The sequence below is a fragment of the Pyrgilauda ruficollis genome, unplaced genomic scaffold, assembly GCF_017590135.1.
Source record: "Pyrgilauda ruficollis isolate IOZ18807 unplaced genomic scaffold, ASM1759013v1 scaffold30, whole genome shotgun sequence".
NCBI lineage: Eukaryota > Metazoa > Chordata > Aves > Passeriformes > Passeridae > Pyrgilauda > Pyrgilauda ruficollis.
In genome coordinates, this window is record NW_024524378.1 from 7396326 (window position 1) to 7413858 (window position 17533).

General features: G+C 41.0%; 5 non-coding genes across 5 annotated transcripts; 3 read left to right on the top strand and 2 right to left on the bottom strand.

The window, feature by feature from the left end:
* Window positions 1-4227: 4227 nt before the first annotated feature.
* TRNAA-AGC lies at window positions 4228-4300 on the bottom strand. The gene has a single exon. It is a non-coding gene; the product is annotated as a tRNA-Ala (tRNA).
* An 8991-nt stretch (window positions 4301-13291) lies between these two features.
* Window positions 13292-13364, top strand: TRNAA-AGC. Its single transcript has one exon. It is a non-coding gene; the product is annotated as a tRNA-Ala (tRNA).
* A 674-nt stretch (window positions 13365-14038) lies between these two features.
* TRNAA-AGC lies at window positions 14039-14111 on the bottom strand. The gene has a single exon. It is a non-coding gene; the product is annotated as a tRNA-Ala (tRNA).
* Window positions 14112-16243: 2132 nt separating this feature from the next.
* Window positions 16244-16316, top strand: TRNAA-AGC. The gene has a single exon. It is a non-coding gene; the product is annotated as a tRNA-Ala (tRNA).
* A 388-nt stretch (window positions 16317-16704) lies between these two features.
* On the top strand, window positions 16705-16777 carry TRNAA-AGC. The gene has a single exon. It is a non-coding gene; the product is annotated as a tRNA-Ala (tRNA).
* Window positions 16778-17533: the final 756 nt, after the last annotated feature.

The window sequence follows — 17533 nt, forward strand, 5'->3', positions numbered from 1 at the left end:
GGGCGGGGCCGGCACCCAAGGCGCGCTCCCGTCCCGGGGGCCCGCCCGGTCTGTCCCCGCCGGAGCCCCGGCGGCGAGTTTCCCAGGCGTGTTCTCCTCTCTTTGTGTCCTTCTCGCCAGCTCCCCAGTCCATACACGTCTCTCTCCAGGCACCCGCTACGTCTGATCCCGTGGGAGCTATTACACCTGGGAAGCAAATTCCCGTGGCTGCGTCCCTACCCTGCTACCCCTGCTCAGCCCGCACCCCAGCCTCCAGTAATAGCGAAGTTTGCACACAGCGGTGAAGCTTTGCTTAATTTTTTTTGGTTTTCAGCTCGGCTTCAAGCAAGACACTTAGATTCAGGAGGGTCTTTGGAGGAAAAAAAAAAAAAAAGTGCCAAAGGCAGAAAAGGAAAAATACAGATAAAAATTTAAAAGCCACAGAAATGCCAGAAGAACTATATCAAAGAGGTGCTAATTAGACACAGCGTTCAGAATGGTGTGACAGTTTCAAAGGCTGAAATGTTTGACATTCAGTAGCACAAGAACTGTGGAAAATTAATTCCACAAATGTCTAGCCGTGATACCAAATGTTTCTTCACCTGCAGAAGTCAATTACAAAACTCAAGTTCCAGGCCCTTCCCTGGGAGCCAATGCCGAGCTCAGCTGAAGGCGGCTGCGGTAGCACCGTGCACATCCTACCTGGGAACCACAACCTGCACCGTGCTGGGGACCCACTGGCAGGTGGGAGAACCAGCTCCCCTTGCAGAGTGCTGGAGAAGGGCAGCAGGCTCAGAACAATCCAAAAGGGCCCTGCTGGCATTCATGTAGACATGAGGGGAACATACACCCAAGCAACCTGCAGGTGAACATACCTGAAAGGAGACGCATCCCAAAATGTGTGCCAGAGTCACTGCAATGAGGGATTCCCAGGAGGACCTGCAGCCTGAGCACATGGCTGCTGCTAGCAGCAGTCTCTAACAAAAAAGCCTGTCACACACACCTCACTAACCAGTGGCAACACCCACATGCTGTTCTTGACATCCTATTTTAAAAATAACACTCAGTTTTTTCCTTCACAACTTATAAAGAGAGAGTAAAACTCATTCACAGACTTCTGGTAGAGATCAGAAAGAGCAACGATGCAAGATGTTTTTCTTCTAGCTAACCTGACACCTCTTCCTCAGCGAGGACTCAAATCACAGAATATGTTGAGTTGGAAGGGACCCACAAGGACCACGGAGTCCAGCTCCTGGCCCTGCACAGCACCATCCTCATTCTCACACATAAAATGCTCTGCCTTTCTGCATTTATCCTTTGTTCATTTTAGCCCAATACTGGCTTTGCTCTCTCTGTATGCATAAAAATTATAAATCTACTATAGTTTTTAGTCCTTCCATTGTTTTCTGTTTTCTTTTATTAAGTTACTACTTTTGGCCAGATTTTTGTAACAACAGAAATAAGCAGGAGTTTCAATATTTACACCAAAATAATTAGAAGTAAGCTTTTACAGTGCAGTGAAACTGTTCCTTAAGCTGCATTTCAATGTGGAGCTTTCTGTTGTCAAAACAAGCTGGCTGAAGGGATTCTCTTATGTAGCCTGTTTCAGTATTTTTGTGGAAGTAGCAACAATACTGAAAAAAAGAGTATTTTGAAAAGTTCTCCCCTATTATAACATCACTGTAGAAGATATTGTGGCCTTGAACAGAAAAAAAAAAAAAAAAAAAAAAAAAAAGAGTTGTCCTTCTCCTATTTTTTGGAATCAAGAGCAGGTGCAGGAGGGCTGTTAGAGACCTCTACACAAGCCTTGTCCACTGTTGTCCATCCATAATGTCACCAGGCTGTGCTCCTACTTGCATTAAGATAAAACCTGCTTAGCTCCACGGTCAGACAGAAGCACAATGGCCACCCAATGCCTGTGCATTTTTTTTTTTAAGATTAATCCTTCTTTTGTAGGTGATTTTGCACTAACAATGAACAGCACACCTGCAAGTCTTGAGACATGACAGAAATAGAGCTAAAGGCTCACCAAACCAAAGCCCACTTGCATTCCATGAGTCTCTGAAAGCACACAGCAGACTCCACAGTCCATCTGTGTCCAGACCCATCCACTAGATCTCAAGGCTTACATTTAGCAGCAACAAATGTTCTACAGTCTTGTTGTGAAATAATTTTATTTAAAAGAAGAGTTTCACAGAGTTGATATTTTTGAGTGCAGATTCTACAGATGGCCTTCATGTTGTACAACACTGTCTCCGGAGTTGCCATATTAGGGTCCCCAAGCTCCATCTCAGCCTGAAAGATTTTCTAAGTAATATTTGGAAGAAGGTATTGATAGAAGGCAGCTAAGGAGTAATTATTTCCTATTTGCAGACTATAACACACAAAGACATAGCAATATCCTCCAGCAAGTTTAGTACAAACAAATTATTCTTCAGAATTAATAACTACCTTGTGTAACTGATTTAAGCATGACATTACAGAGGACTGTAGTGTAAAGTATGAGTGGTAAGAGTAATAAGAGTAATAAAACAAATAAAACTGAATTTCCTCATGGTTCTTTACAAAGAATATCTCTATGTAATTTCTGACACAGAAAGCACAGATCCAGAGTGGTCACTCCTTTGACATGGGGCTCTGGGAACTACTTACCCATTAACAAGCAGTATACTTCCACAGGTAGTATTCCTTTGAGAACCAAGACTCTTGTGTCTCTCAATCCTGTAAATTCTTCTCAGGATAATTTACCTAAAAAATAAGGACATAAAACACCACACAGGATGAGCAAAGACCTCTTACTTCTATTCATATTTACACCAAAAGAATTAGAAGTAAGCTTTTCCAGTGTTTACAAGCCCTAATAGACAGAAGTGCCCCAATGTAGGAAGCTGGGGATAAATTTAATAAAAGTCATTATTCCTGAGAGCTTTCAGCTTTTCGCGTGGTTGCAGAGTGCACCTGAACAGAGCCCCACCAAATTCCCTCGCTCCACCAGTGCACAACTTGCATTTGATCAGCCAAGAAGAGCAATATAACTAATTTCCTTTAAAAGCACAGAAAGTATCAGGTTATTATGCAGTAACAGAAACACAGAAAACATAGAAACAATAATAATCACAGAGAAGACTACTGAAGAGTCTCACTCCAAGCAAACAGACATTTAAATTATTACCTGAGTCCAAAAGGGACCCATGACAAGACCACAATACTTTTCTCTCCATTAGACTTCATTTTAAGAGGCATCAAGCAGCCTTACAGTCACAATTCCTTTTTTCTCTCCAGTATTTGGAAAATACAAGAGAAATAAGCAAATGCGATTTCTATCCCATTCCATCTAGAAGTTAATTTCTTTTTTGTCAGGGTCACAGGAAGAGCTCCCTTATTTTCTTCACAGGTGCTACTTGTAAATCTATGCAGCAGAGTTTCTCCTCCTCCCTTATCATGGAGCCCAATTAATAACTTTTGTTTCCCATTTTCTGTTTGTTTTAGTATGTGCACTCCCAAGTTCCTAATTGCACAAATTCAATGTACATGTAAGAATCACATTCTGCTAGTTTCCTCATGCTACGTCAAACTAGAAGTACAAGCAGTTAAATATCTGAATAAGCTGGTAAGAAAATAAAATCAGAATTAAAGCAAACAAACACACCAACCACTAAACAAAAAAAAAAATCCTCATGAAGCCTTAAATTTGCAAGCACAGATTGAGAGAGAAAATTTCCGTGCTACTTCAGAGATGTGAAAGTTCACAAGCAAAAGGCACAATCTTGCTAGCAGCTGCAAAAAAAGTACAGAATGTTCTAGCCCACTGTTTCTAACAGCCTCTACAACTAAAATACCAAAATACAGTAGAAACAATGAGTCTTACTCAAAGCATGAATACAAAATTTTGTTCACTACACACTGAACTATGATATCAAATGTAAAGTTAACTAATGAATGAAATCATTAAACAAATACTTAAGGACCAATCAAAAATTCCTCATCTCCTTTTCTCAATAAATTTTACATGCCATTTTTAATTGAATTAAGATGTCAGTAAATTTGATTATTTCACGCAAAGATTCTATTCTTTACTTCCTCTATTCAAAAGAGCAAACATCTGATTTCGAAATGAAAAAATAAAATATTTAAATCAATATTCTTTTAGGTTTCTGTACACCATTACACAAGAAAAATTAAACGTAAATAGGAAAATATTTCTGAATACTGCCGTGTGAGTTTTAACGACATCAGTACTGAAAACACTGGAGAATGCGGGCATCGATCCCGCTACCTCTCGCATGCTAAGCGAGCGCTCTACCATTTGAGCTAATTCCCCACCTGAAAAAAAAACCCTCAAAACTTGGAGATAGAGACTCTAAACTTACCAAAAAAAAGCAACACAGCTACGTTTGATTATGAATTCGTTGTTTCTTGCTGAGTCATCCTTTCCACTCATCAACAACCGACTGCAGCCCACAGCTGCAATCATGGGACACGTCTTTCAGCATGCACATTACCAGAATAATCTTATTCATCCTTTTATAACACGAGTCTTTGTTATTTAGCTGGTTTCATACAAGAAGCTCTCCAAAAGATCAAGTTACTTTAAAAAAACCAAATGTGTTTCTACGGAAAAAGATAAAAAAAGGTCCTACTTTTATTGAACAACTGTTCCAAATTCAAGGAGGAAAACCCATGTTCTTTCCAATTTTCAGGGCATGCACATGTAAAGACTAGTTCCGGAAACGTTTAATAAAGGAAAAAATGTTATATGCTCGAATGAAACAGAGTTTTATAGTCAAAACTTACACATATGTGTGTGAGCATATATATATATATATCTATATGCATATATATGCACATACACATCCTGTCATATAAATATGTATATATGCACACATACATCTTTTTGGAAGGTGTCTGGCTTCTCTGAAGTGAGAGTGTCAGGTGAAAATAATGCAGATCTGTAATTTTCTTATTTATTACCTCACCAAACGCACTTCCCTATAATTAATACATTACGTTTACCAGCCTTAAAACACTGACTTTTTGAAAAATGAACGCACCGGTGCTCACGTGACTTGACACGTAGTATACAGCTTATCGTGGGCAGGGAACACGATGATGTACGACCTCACAAAAACTGCAACCCCAGCCCCCTGGCCCTTTAACGCCCCAAAACTGCACCCAGAGCCCCCCGGAGCTCGGCTCCCCCCAAAGAGCACCCAAAACCCCAGGGGCTCGGCCCCCGACCCGCCAGGGAGCAGCGATGGCGCGGCCGCCCCGGAGCCGCGGTGCCCCGGCCGCAGGGGCCACTCCGCGCCCGTCCCCGGAGCTCCCCTCACGGCCCCTGCGGCTGCGCCCCCTCAGGGCCCCCGGGCCTCGGCTCCTCGGCGTTTGCTCCGCTGCTTCCTCGGGACAGCCCTCTCTCCTTCCACAAACCCCTTCCCTTGGCGTTCCAAAATCCCTTGCCACATGCTCCGTGCTCTTCCATCCCCTCCTTCCTCCAGCCTCCTCGCTTCTGCTTCACAGAATTACAGGATCGATTAGGTTGGAAAAGACCTCTGAGATCATCGAGTCTAACATCTCCCTTAACACCACCACCACCACATTAACTAGATCGTGGCATTAAGTGCCACATCCAGTTTTTCCTTAAACACCCCCAGGGACAGTGACTCCACCACCTCCCTGGGCAGCCCATTCCAAAGTCTAATCACCCCTTCTGTGAAGGAATTCTTTATGATGTCCAAACTAAAACTCTCCTGGTGTATCTTACAACTATGTTCTCTTGTCCTCTCCCTAGATGCACGAGAGAAGAGGCCAACCCTTATCTGGCTACAGCCTCCTTTCAGGTGGTTGTGGAGAATGGTAAGATCTCCCCTGAACCTCCTTTTCTCCACACCTGCAGCTCCCTCAGCCACCCCTCAACAGGACATGTGCTCCAGACCCTCCACCAGCTCTATTATCTTCCTCTGGACACACCTCAATATCCTTCTTGGGATGGGGGGCCCAGAACTGAACATGGCACTCAAGGTGAGGCCTCACTGCTGCCTTGGTCTTGTGGGCCACACTATTTCTGATACAAAAATATTGTGAACACACCTGTAACAACTTTCACATACACGTAACTTGACTGACCCAGGTTTTTTGAGCTAAACCAAACCAAAGTGGCTGATCTCCACTTTACATCTTTCCCCTACTTATTTTAACCGTAGAGGCCTCTCAGGTATCTCTTTGAAACATAAAGTGATATACCAAGCAAGAGAGCTGGGTTTGGTTCTGGCTCTCTGTAGGGTGAGAAGAGTTTACAAATTCCACCTGATTTGTCATGGTAGTGTTCACTTCTGCTCTTCTCCATAAACTCTTTCTGCTCTTGCACATACAGACAAATTATGTAGCCCATAATCTGCCACCCAGTGACTTTCTGACTGTTGCCTGAACATCTTCATTTACAGAAGAGATTGTTCCTGAACTATGTCGCTACTTAACCAGACAATGGCTCCTTATTAAGCCAGGCCACATTGCTCTCTCCACAGATGGGAGAAGTTACTCATCCATCAAGTTTAAGCCAGGCCAAGAAGAAATTAAATCAGAGCTTGAGTGGAGGTAGGATCACCATCTGACTGGTTTCTAACCAGCCTGGCTTGTTTTTACATCATTTACTGGCTTCTGGTGATGCTGAATCATTTCATGTACCTTAGCCCTGACATGTGATGAATGGCTTGGAGACACTGTACGTGCACATCCAGTTGTTCCTGGAGCTGGATTCTTTGGCAGGAGGCAAGACAGACTAGGAATAACTGAAACTAAGCCACTGTCTTCACTCTCTGTGGCAGTATCCCTTTGTGCTTGACAAGATTCAGCATTGATTTGCTACAATTTTTTGACAGTGCCAACCACAAGAAAATAGGAAGGGGAAGAAAGAATAATGTATTCAGAAAAAAATATAGCTGTCAGTCTAAGAGCACTAATGGTACAAGTGAGAGTAATAATCAGGTACAAAGTTGCTCTGGATTTATGGCCAGCTGTATGTTTAAGCCATACCTGGTTTTTTGGTTGGTTGGTTTTTGTTTGTTTTTTTAAAAACACTAAAGCTGTATTTTACTAAAACTACATGTCAAAGGTAAACCCAAGATTTTTGAAGGGCAGGGGAGGATGATTGATTGTGTATAGTTTTTCAGTATTTGGAGAATGTTAAAAAAATTAAAAGCAGTGTGAAAATTATATAACACTTGTGAAGTAAGGAGAGATCTTTGCCATATAAATAATTCAGTTTTCTATGGCAGCTGCTAGAACATGCACAGGCACTTCAGCAGGTTTTCTACTGAAAACACTAGGTGGGAAACTGTGATACAAAATTCAGCTGAAATAAGCCACATGTTTTTCACATGATCTTAATTATGAATCACAGACCACCTTGGATACTCATCTAGGCCTAAAAGCACCTGCTTACTTGATCATCTCCAGGAATTTAGAGTGAGTTAGCTAACCAACACTCATTATTCCATTATTTAGCAGTGATGACAAGGAACATATTTAGACCAGGCATTCCTAAGTAACATCCTGGTCAAGTCTTTGGATTTAAAAAAAAAAAAACAAACAAACAAACTTATTTTTGTTCTTTCTCTTCAGAAAAAATAAAGCTTTCTTCACAGGAAGTTGTTTAGAGATGGCTGCTAACAATTCAAGTGCTTCTGTGATCCTAAAGGACTGGTAAACAACTCAAGATTCTGCACTGATCTTGTTTCAAGTTGTCAAACACCCTTAACATTTTTTTTCATAGCCTTTTATTTATTTGAGAAGTGTTGAAGTAGCTGTAATTTTACTAACAACATTTAGCAAAAGAAGAACTTAAGAGCTACAAAAAATAGCTCAACCCTTGCTGAAAGAAATCAATGAATTTCTGTTTTTTCCTTTTTTTTTTTTTTTTTTTTTTTTTTTCAGGAAAAATATCTAGCAATACCCAAAAACAGCAAGGTTATAAATGCACAGGAGATGGGTTATTGCCAAAACTTCAGAGACTCCAAGGAACTGAGGAAGAAGGGTGTAAGCTAGAGCACCTTAGCCTACACAGTTTCACCAAGCCTGCTGGCTGGATCAGCTAAAGGTGGGTTTATTGCTAAAACCACTTTTTCTTGTGGACAGTTAACCTGATGTTTGGTGTCAAAGGTGCAGAAGCTGAGATTGTTTGCAAGACAGGAATAGCTTTTACAGTTGAAAATAACCCTTATGTTCTATAATCCCCTTTAAAAGAAAATAAAACCAGAAAGTGACAGAGAAAGATATACTGCATATCCAAATTATTCAGAATGTTAATGTGCTCCTAGCTGCTAGAAACTATCAGGAACGTGCTTAGAAAATGGAAATTCTGTTCTCCTTAAACACATACTGATGTACATTTTTTAAAATTGTTTTTCAACCTCCACCCTCAAAGCATTGCCTAGGAAAATGCATGAGCATAAACCTTATAATTAATTTATGTTATGAAAAAAATATTGAGGTCCATTTAAAGGCATACACACTCAGCTGATTTTCCTGCTACTTACAGCCATTGCATTGGGAAAAATAGGATTAAAATCTGCTTTTTCCAGATTAACTCTTCCCCTTGATGATACAGAAGGCAGCTTCAGGGGGACAGAAGAGCTGGCCAACAGTCAGGTTGGTGGCTTTTCTTTAGGACACTTACCTGCCATCCCAACAGCTGCTTCACACATCAGGAAGAGACACAGCTATGGCATTTCCGTGTTCACACGGTGACAAACCCTCCCAGCACTGCCTGCTCACCGTTCCATCTATAAAGGAATGAAAGCAGGGCAGCAGCTGCCCTGGAGGAAAGAGTTGCCATTGGGGTGGGTGGAAGGTTCTAGCACAGGGCAGGGCACGCTTAGTGCCTGGGAAGGGTGGAGCAGAGCCCCAGTCCTGAGAGGCCGGGAAGGTGGGATCATGTGGGCAGGGGAGCTGTGTCTACTTTGTTGTCATCTGGAGCAAGTCCGGGCTGAGACTATTGAAGGACAAAGCCGGAGAAGGAGGTTTGTGCACAGACTTTTACCCGGGGGCTTTCTGGTCGTGGTGGTTGTTTTAGTGAGTCTCACAAAATCTAGTTTTGGAGTCGTGGGGATGCTTGTTTGAAGGAGGAGGTGCAGTGGGTAGTGCAGCTCCTGAACAGAGCAGGTGGTTTTGTGGGTTCTCCTGGGGTTTCTATTCCTGTGCTTCCTATTCCTTGCTGCTCTGCCATGACTCAGGCTCCAGCCCTCCTTCAATTGTTCTCAACACCTACAACCACACTAATCCTGCACTGCATTAGTAAATTTTAGTTGCTGTTGTTTTCTTTACTTCTGATACTGCTCCTCCAGAGTTCACTTAATTGTGTAACATTGAGCCCAGGAGAGAAGTGGAAGACTCAAATCAGAGGATGACTTGGGTTGAAGAATTTGTTGGAGTGGGTGCTATCCTAAACTTTTTTGTTGTCTTAATTCAGCGTGGCTGTGGTGTTTTGAATAAACTGTAGGCAGGTAGCTTCATAGGTGAATGCAGGTCCTCGATAAGTCTGGTTTCCCTTTTCTAGTTTAGGATTATTATTTGTCATGGTGGGGTATAAATTTAAGAAAGGAAAGCTCTCAGCTTTTCATATGGGCCTAAGTAATCAGATGTTAAACATACACTAAACTTCAATGAGTTCTGTGTATCTTAATCCTCTAGTTTTTGAAAATTGCAGCCAAATACATTTTTCCATTCATTCCCTATGACCAGTTGCTTGAGGCTTTTTATAAATAGTTGATTTATGTATTTGGATGAGGTTATTGTTATTAAAACTACTCTGTTATTCTGGGAAAAAAAATCTCATTTAGTGAGCATGTAGTTCTGTTCCTTAGTAAAAGCCACAGGATATAGGGATCTGAATCTTCTTAAGTCTTCTAAGCTATGAAAAATTTTCATTCTCACGCCTGTTAAATTTGGCACAAAAAGTGAAAGGTGAATAAAAATGAAAAATATAAAGAAATTGTTTACTATTCTGTGGAAATCCATGGCTTGGTAGAGACACTAAATGAACACGAGGAAAATCTTGTATGTGCTGTTTAGTGCTGATTAGCCAGGTGGCCTAATAGCTAGCTCACATTCTCTGCTATGTGGAATTATAGGGAATGTAGAGAAAATTTAGATTCTTACAGTAGTGATGTAGAAGACAAAGGCTGCAGATCCAGTGGGATTCAGGCATAGTCAATCTCATTACTTTTGTAATAACCTTGTTTATTGCTATTAACTATTAAGAGGGCATTGTACATGCAGCATGATGTTAAAACTTTTTAAAACACTCATTAAGTTAGTAGGGATACAAAGTCTTCCAGAAAAAATGGGAGTAAGTTGTAATGTGAGTCTAGCCATTTTGCTAGGGAAAAACCTAAATGCATAATCATGTTAATGTATGACTTCCTGTTTCCCCATCTGAAAATAGAATGAAATCTTTGCCAATCTGGACTCCATATGATAACCAAGGTGGAAACCTAAAATCCATGGATCCTTTTAGAGAGAAAATGGTAACTTGTATGTTTTCTTGGTATTTCAACTCTCTGATAAAGTTAGAGATTTTACAGGTTGAAGTAATGAGGGTGATTTTTGTACTGGTCTCCAGGGAGATGACACAGAGTAGCATACAATGATCTTGCTCAGAACTGTGCTCTGAGACCACCATCTTCTTATTAGTGCACAGAGAGTACAGTGTTAACCTAAATGCTAATCTGATAAATATATACAAAAAACATTTTGGTGTCAAGCTTCTTACAAAAGCAGTATATTTAATATGAATTATTTCGGCTTTTGCAAGTTTCTGCTGTGGCTGCTAATGGTAACTGAAGTTACTTAGGATGCCTGGCTAAGCTGATTCTTTGACCAGTATTAGAGAATTTTGTACTGGTGCCTAACCTCCCAGATGGACTATACTGGTTTTCCTCAAACATGGTAACCGCAGTAGCAAATACTATTAAAAGTAGCAAATCTTTCTAGTGTTTATGTTTTGAGTTTGGTTTTTTTTTTTTTTCTTTTTGATTGGTTCTTATGTTTTGGAATTTCTTTAGCCTGTTTATGTTCTGTGCTTTGGGTATGAATCAATGAATAGTGGTAAAATGGAGACAAAATTTTACCAACAAGCAATAACATCTTCACCAACAAATCAAGTTTTATTCTCATTGTGGCCATTAAAAACAGAAGTAGGGGTTCTGGGAGGTTTCTTCTGACTCATGGCATGTCTCCTGTGTTGCTTTTTATTTACAGTGCATTCGGTGGGGTGCTGTCTGTTAGAGTTTGAGGTTTTTGTTCATGTGTTTTTTAACTCAGAGGATGGTGTGAATTTTGCTGTACAATTCCATATTTTGATACTGCTTTTCAGTAAAATTATCTCTGAGGTCCAAAACACAGTTCCTTCAATGCTTTAAGTACAGCTTTTCCTTCCATACTTTAAATATGGGATAAATACTGGATGCAGAACTGGAGGCATACTTGTTTCATTTTAATGCTATATCTATCAACTTGAAGGTTAGGCTATTTAACAGCATGAACTGAATATACTAGAGCTGTCCTTACTCATTTTGTCACTGCTAAATTTATAGTTCATTCTGAGTTTTGCTTGATTTTAAGTAAATTTTACCCTACCTGCTGTGTTAAAGCCTTAGGACTGTCAGTGCCTAATCACAATTTGAAAGTTTTCTCTTTGTGTGCAGTTTTAAGACTGCTTGGGGATTCCCTTAATTAAACCAAGTAGATGTGCTGTACCTTTCAAAATCTGGCTTGATGAAACCCTGGTCTTGCCTGGGCTTACAAGCCTCATACAGACACAACTAGAAAGGTTCTGTTTGCTTGCTTGTTTGTTTTATAGCATAGGTGGGTTTGAGACTTAAATGGTTTTTGTTCAGGAGGAATACTAAGGAAAACGTGAAACATCCCAGAACAGAAGGGGCAGCAAGCTTGCTTACTTTACCAGGCACACTGACCTGCGGGCCTTTCAGTCAGTCAGTTGCTTAAATGTCAGTGGTATCTGCAGCATAATTCCAGCAGTAAAAACTTAATGACCTCCTGCAGAATCATTTCAGATGCTTCTTTCCACATTGATTAAATGGGAGAGGGAAAAACGTTTCTTTGGCAAAGCCAGCTGTTTCAATTAGAGTGAAGGGAGTAGGTGGCAAGACACTGGAATTTCGTTAGTGGAAGAATGGTCACAGGTCTTTTGGTGTACAGCTTTAGGGCTAGACCAGAGACTGCAATTCTGTTATTTTGTTTTCTGAAATCACTAAGTTATTGACGAGGAGAGATTTGAAAGATCTTTGTATGTCAGTGTGATTCACGTGTCTTCAAGCATCCTGGGGAAATCAGGAGTTGTTTATGTAGTTATTGAATAAATTTCATTTCAGACACTCCTTTTTTTTCCAGAAAAGCAGATTATTTAATATTATAAGTGTAATAAAAAATTCACAACTCCCTCTTGCTGTTTGTGAAACCACTAAACAGAATTTTTGCTGCTGTTTCATTATAGGAAAAATTTGTGTTTTTTTACATTTTAGTTGTGCATTTTTGATTTGTTTTTTATGTATTTATGTGAGTGTGCTTGTCTATCTGGTGATAGCATCACAACTTAAAAATGCCTGAGAGATGTTAGTAAATAATGTGAACTATTACTTTGTTTCCTGGTGTTCCATTTGGTGCTTTCTTCATTGTTTCCAAGAACCCTTGTTCCATGGGTGCTTTTTTTTTTACTCTCTTTTTATAACATGAACCCAGCTTTTATTGCCACAAAAGAAAGAGCTGGAAGAACTCTACCTATTCCGTCTTATATATTTTATACTGTAAAACGTGGAGAAGAATAAAGTAATTTAGCCGATTGTCTTCCACCTGGGGATTACAGATAGGAAAAATCTGTTTTAGAAAAAAATACAGTATTTAAATATATCCAGATTTCTCTTAAGTAGTAATAATTGTTCGGTGTGAACATAAGTCTTCAATTGCCTGGAAACACAAGCCCGGATGTTATCCAGATGCAGCTCCACTGAACAAAGTGCCTGCTGTTGCTTCAAGGAATCCAGATATCATATTAGGCAAAATTCCCACTACGGCTGTCAAAAGCAGTGCGCTTGCAGGAAGACCTAATTGTTTCTGCGTTTCGCTGGAGGGCTGAGCGCTGTTATTGCCTGCCCGTGACTTCGAGAGGAGATTAGAAGGGCTCGGACTGCCCAGCTACCGGGGTTTGGGGGAGCAAGCTTTGTTTGCTTTGGAGGCAGTGGCTCCCGCAGCCAGGGAAGTGCAGGCGGGAATGGTCAGTGAAGGGGACCGGTGGTCCGGGGGGGAATTAGCTCAAATGGTAGAGCGCTCGCTTAGCATGCGAGAGGTAGCGGGATCGATGCCCGCATTCTCCACTGTGGTTTTGCTGCGCCGCTGTTTTGAATTCAGATGCGTTTTCCTGCAGCAGTTTCGTAAGGATTAAAATGAATCCATTTGGAGACGTGTTTACATAGTATGAACTATTTACATTTTTAACGTTGATCAGAGCTGAGTTTTATTTTGTTTTTGTTTTTTTGTTTTTTTTTTTAAGTGCAAATTATCTTCTCCCCATGGCAAGAGGAGGACATTAAATGATACTGTGGGAGACCGAATGTCGCTTGAAACTCACGTTAGGAACAAGCGTGCCCTGCCCATCCCACAGCGGGTGCAAGGTAGCTGGAGAGACACTAATTCTGTGGTGAGCTGATGATTTTTGTAGACAATTACCAGTTTGTACATCTTCGTAGAGACAATTCCAGTAACTTTTTGTATCATTAAAAAGTGCGCATTCGGTGCAGTGGTAAGGAACGGAAGAGGATATTTCTTTTTTCCTGTATCACAGAGTAACAGCGTTCTTTTAGGTGGGTTTGTGAAGAAATTGCTCCTTAAAGAGTACACAAGTGTAATCCATACAGTTAACATTTCTTCTCCCATTTTTTTGCCACGTGAGGTGGTCTGTATTTCCTGCTGCAGATTTTCTACCACAAACCCGGGACAGTTCATGGAAGAAGATCTTGTCCTACCGTGGCGCCACAGCCCATCAAAACACTGGAGAATGCGGGCATCGATCCCGCTACCTCTCGCATGCTAAGCGAGCGCTCTACCATTTGAGCTAATTCCCCCTGCCGCGGGCGGCGCGGGGCGGCCGCACTCGTGCTGCATCACCGCGCCTTGCTGTGTCGAGCCGCCCTGCCGAACACTGAGCCACCTCTGAATTTACCTGGAAAACCCCATGGCTGAAAAGCCGGGTTACACACTTGGCGTATGAGGAGCGTTTTCTGCTGTGCTCCTTGGATGAAACAGCTCGTTTTCCCGAGCAGTGCATCCTCTTGCGTTTATTCAAGGAGAGAGAACTCATTTTTCTACATCTCTTACAAGTACAAAATGGTTTGTAAGTTTAGAAAGATTGCTCTTAGAAGTCGCTCAAGCACAGTGAGATTTTTCTTCTCCTCTTTTTCAAGTCTTTAGTTCCTTTTCCAACTTTACTTAATAATTAAACATCCATAAATGATAAATACAGTGGTTTAAAAGTTCATGTTTAGTTTTTGGAGAGGAAAAATTCATTCATATATTCTTGTGTTATAGTATAGAAATTGTTTGTATGACCACCTTTATTTATTGACTTTAATAATTCTGTCCAAATAGTATTACATCTTAAATATATGGGGTCACTAGGCACATTTCTTAAATAGAAAAATTCACCTGTAGTCATACTAACTGACTTTGCAGTAGGAAGCACATGGCCAAACCTCTATTCATAGGCTATTAAATCAAAGAATGCTTTCTGGATTTCAAGAAAATGTAGTTTACAGAGAGAGTGGTTACACTGATATGCTCTGTTTAAATGTGGAGGACTAAGTCCTAGTAAACTAAAGTGTGTGCAGTAATTCAACAACACATGTACTGGTGGTTTTCTCTGAAGGATTTAACTTGCTGCATGGCAGCAACCAACCAGTCAAAACAAAATAAATTTCAAAAGTGAGCATCAGCAAGTTATAACTTGTCTTAGGCAAGGTAGTACTCCAAATCTGTTACAATCCAATTACAGGTCGAGATGTGGAACTACAACTACAGTGTGGCTGCAAACATTCTCTTAAAATTCAAATATTCTCCTGATTAACTTCAGTCTCTGCACAATAAAAAAATTAAAATCTTAATTTTTTTAAGTGTCCTTAACACTTCTTGCATTATATTGGAGATCATTTTTTCTACCTCACTTGAGCAGTCTTGATGGGGGAAAGCAAATATGCAAAAGCAGTTTCAGTCCTCACAGGCATTATGTGTATCTTAGGCTCACTGATGGCCCCCTGCAGCCTGTGGCCAGGATCTCTCCCATATCGTGTTTGACGATATGAACGGTTTTCTTTATCAACCCTGTGCAGTCAGAGTCATTATGAAAAAGGCAGATTATCTCTCCTTGTTTTTCACCACCACAGCTCACTCTGCTGTCACTGAAAAGGCCTAGAGCTTCACCCATTTGGTTCACAGAAAAACAGTTTATTTAATGCCTGAACCAAATAAGAGAGAGGAAATATCTCAGCACTATTTTCAATTATTAAAACACGTATTTTATATAACTATATAAAAACAACATTGTTTTGTGATCATGAATTTGTTGTGAGTGTTGCTAGGTTTTCATGTAAGATGGCAAGTAAAATGTCCTAATTTCTTAACCTGGTTGGGAAGACTTCCTCACCTATGTCTGAAAAATAGCCCAACCTTCTTAGGTTCCATTAAAAATAAAAAATTAGTGTTTCAGTTTTGAAGGCTTTGTGTCCACATACTTTCATTTAACACAGATTGCTTCAATGCGTCTTCTTGTTAATACTAATGGAAACTGATGTAAGTTAATTTAATCAGGCTTGAGTTTAGCTTTCTAGATGGTCTCCTGAGGGGACATCAGGGCAAATGCGAGTTTTGTATTGTCCTGAAGCTGCTCCACTGTGTTTTCTGTGATGTGGTTTCCCTGAGTGTAGGAGAAGGACAAATCTCGCATGTGGCAGGTGGCTCTGAAAGGCTGTAGGGAGGGCACGGGTTTGTCACGTTTGTTAGCGTGAAGTGCCTTATCGCAGAAGGCGATACGTGCCATCTCGGGCAAAACGAGAGGCGGCTCCAGGTCAGGGGCAGTGAAATGTTCAGAACGGCTACCCTGGGGTTACTCCCCGCGGTGAAAATGCAGAGTAAAGGCAAAAAACACAATTTGTGTTTATAGCTATTGAAGTCTGAAGGGACAGGATGTCGAGCCTGGGGGCAAGGGGAATTAGCTCAAATGGTAGAGCGCTCGCTTAGCATGCGAGAGGTAGCGGGATCGATGCCCGCATTCTCCACTCTCGGTTTTGCTCTTCGTGGGAATAAAAATTAATTACTTCACTGCGAATATTAAAAAAAAAAAAAATAAATAAAGCCTAACGCGTATAGCAAGGAAGCAAAATGCCTCAACGCACTTTCCTTCGTAAACGGCAAGCAACAAACCGGTTATTTCTTATTAAATGCGCACAGCTGGAAAATATGTCTGTTCCGTTTTGCCTTGTTTCTTGCTGTTTGATTTGGAAATGCTAAATGACATGTATGATTTTAGAATCGAAGTTGAACGTGTTCTTTTTTGTGAGCGGAGAGGCCAGAGCAAAAGAGAAAGCTTCATTCTATGTATGGAACTGCGAATTTAGACGCTTGCAGAGGATCAGAGTTCTGTGATCCCAGGAGCAGCCTCAAGGGGGGGAATTAGCTCAAATGGTAGAGCGCTCGCTTAGCATGCGAGAGGTAGCGGGATCGATGCCCGCATTCTCCAGTGTTTTGCCAGATGGGAGTTCATCCACACTTACCAAACAAAACGTGTAACTATTTCGGAAAAATGTTAGTTTTGTTTTCATTGGAGTTAAACGGATTTCTTTTCCCTTCCTCCTTTTCTTCCTCTGCCCTTACTACCTAAATCAGGCTTATATAACTGTATAGGTCAATCCTCTCTTGTAACAGTTGACTTCCTGGACAGTGTAAATTAAACTGAGCAGGAAGAGAAGTCTGCAGTACGACATTTTTCCATGCCCAATGAAATCAACAGGTCGTGCTTTAACCCTAGCCAGTCACCAAGTGCTACAGTTGCACCACTCACTCCCCCACAATTAGAAGTGTAAAAGCTGGAGAGCTCAGTGGAAATAAAGGCAGTTTAATAGTGAAAGCAAAAGCCACGCATGCAAGCAAAGCAAAACAAGGAATTAACTCACTGCTTCTCATGGGCAGACAGGTTCAAGCCATCCCCAGGAGAGCAAGGCCCCATCACATGTAATGGTTAGTAAGGAAGACAAATGACATCACTTCAAATGCTCCCCATCCTCCTTCTTTCCCCCATGTAATATACTGGGCATGATGTCATATGGTCTGGAATATCCCTTTGGTCAGTTGGAGTCACCTGTCCTGGTTGTCTGCTCTCTACCTCCTGTGCCAACGTGGAAATATGAGAAGCAGAAAAGGCCTTGGCTCTGTGCAAGCCCTTAGCATAAACAAACACATCTCTGTATTATCAACTCGGTATTCAGTACAAATTTAA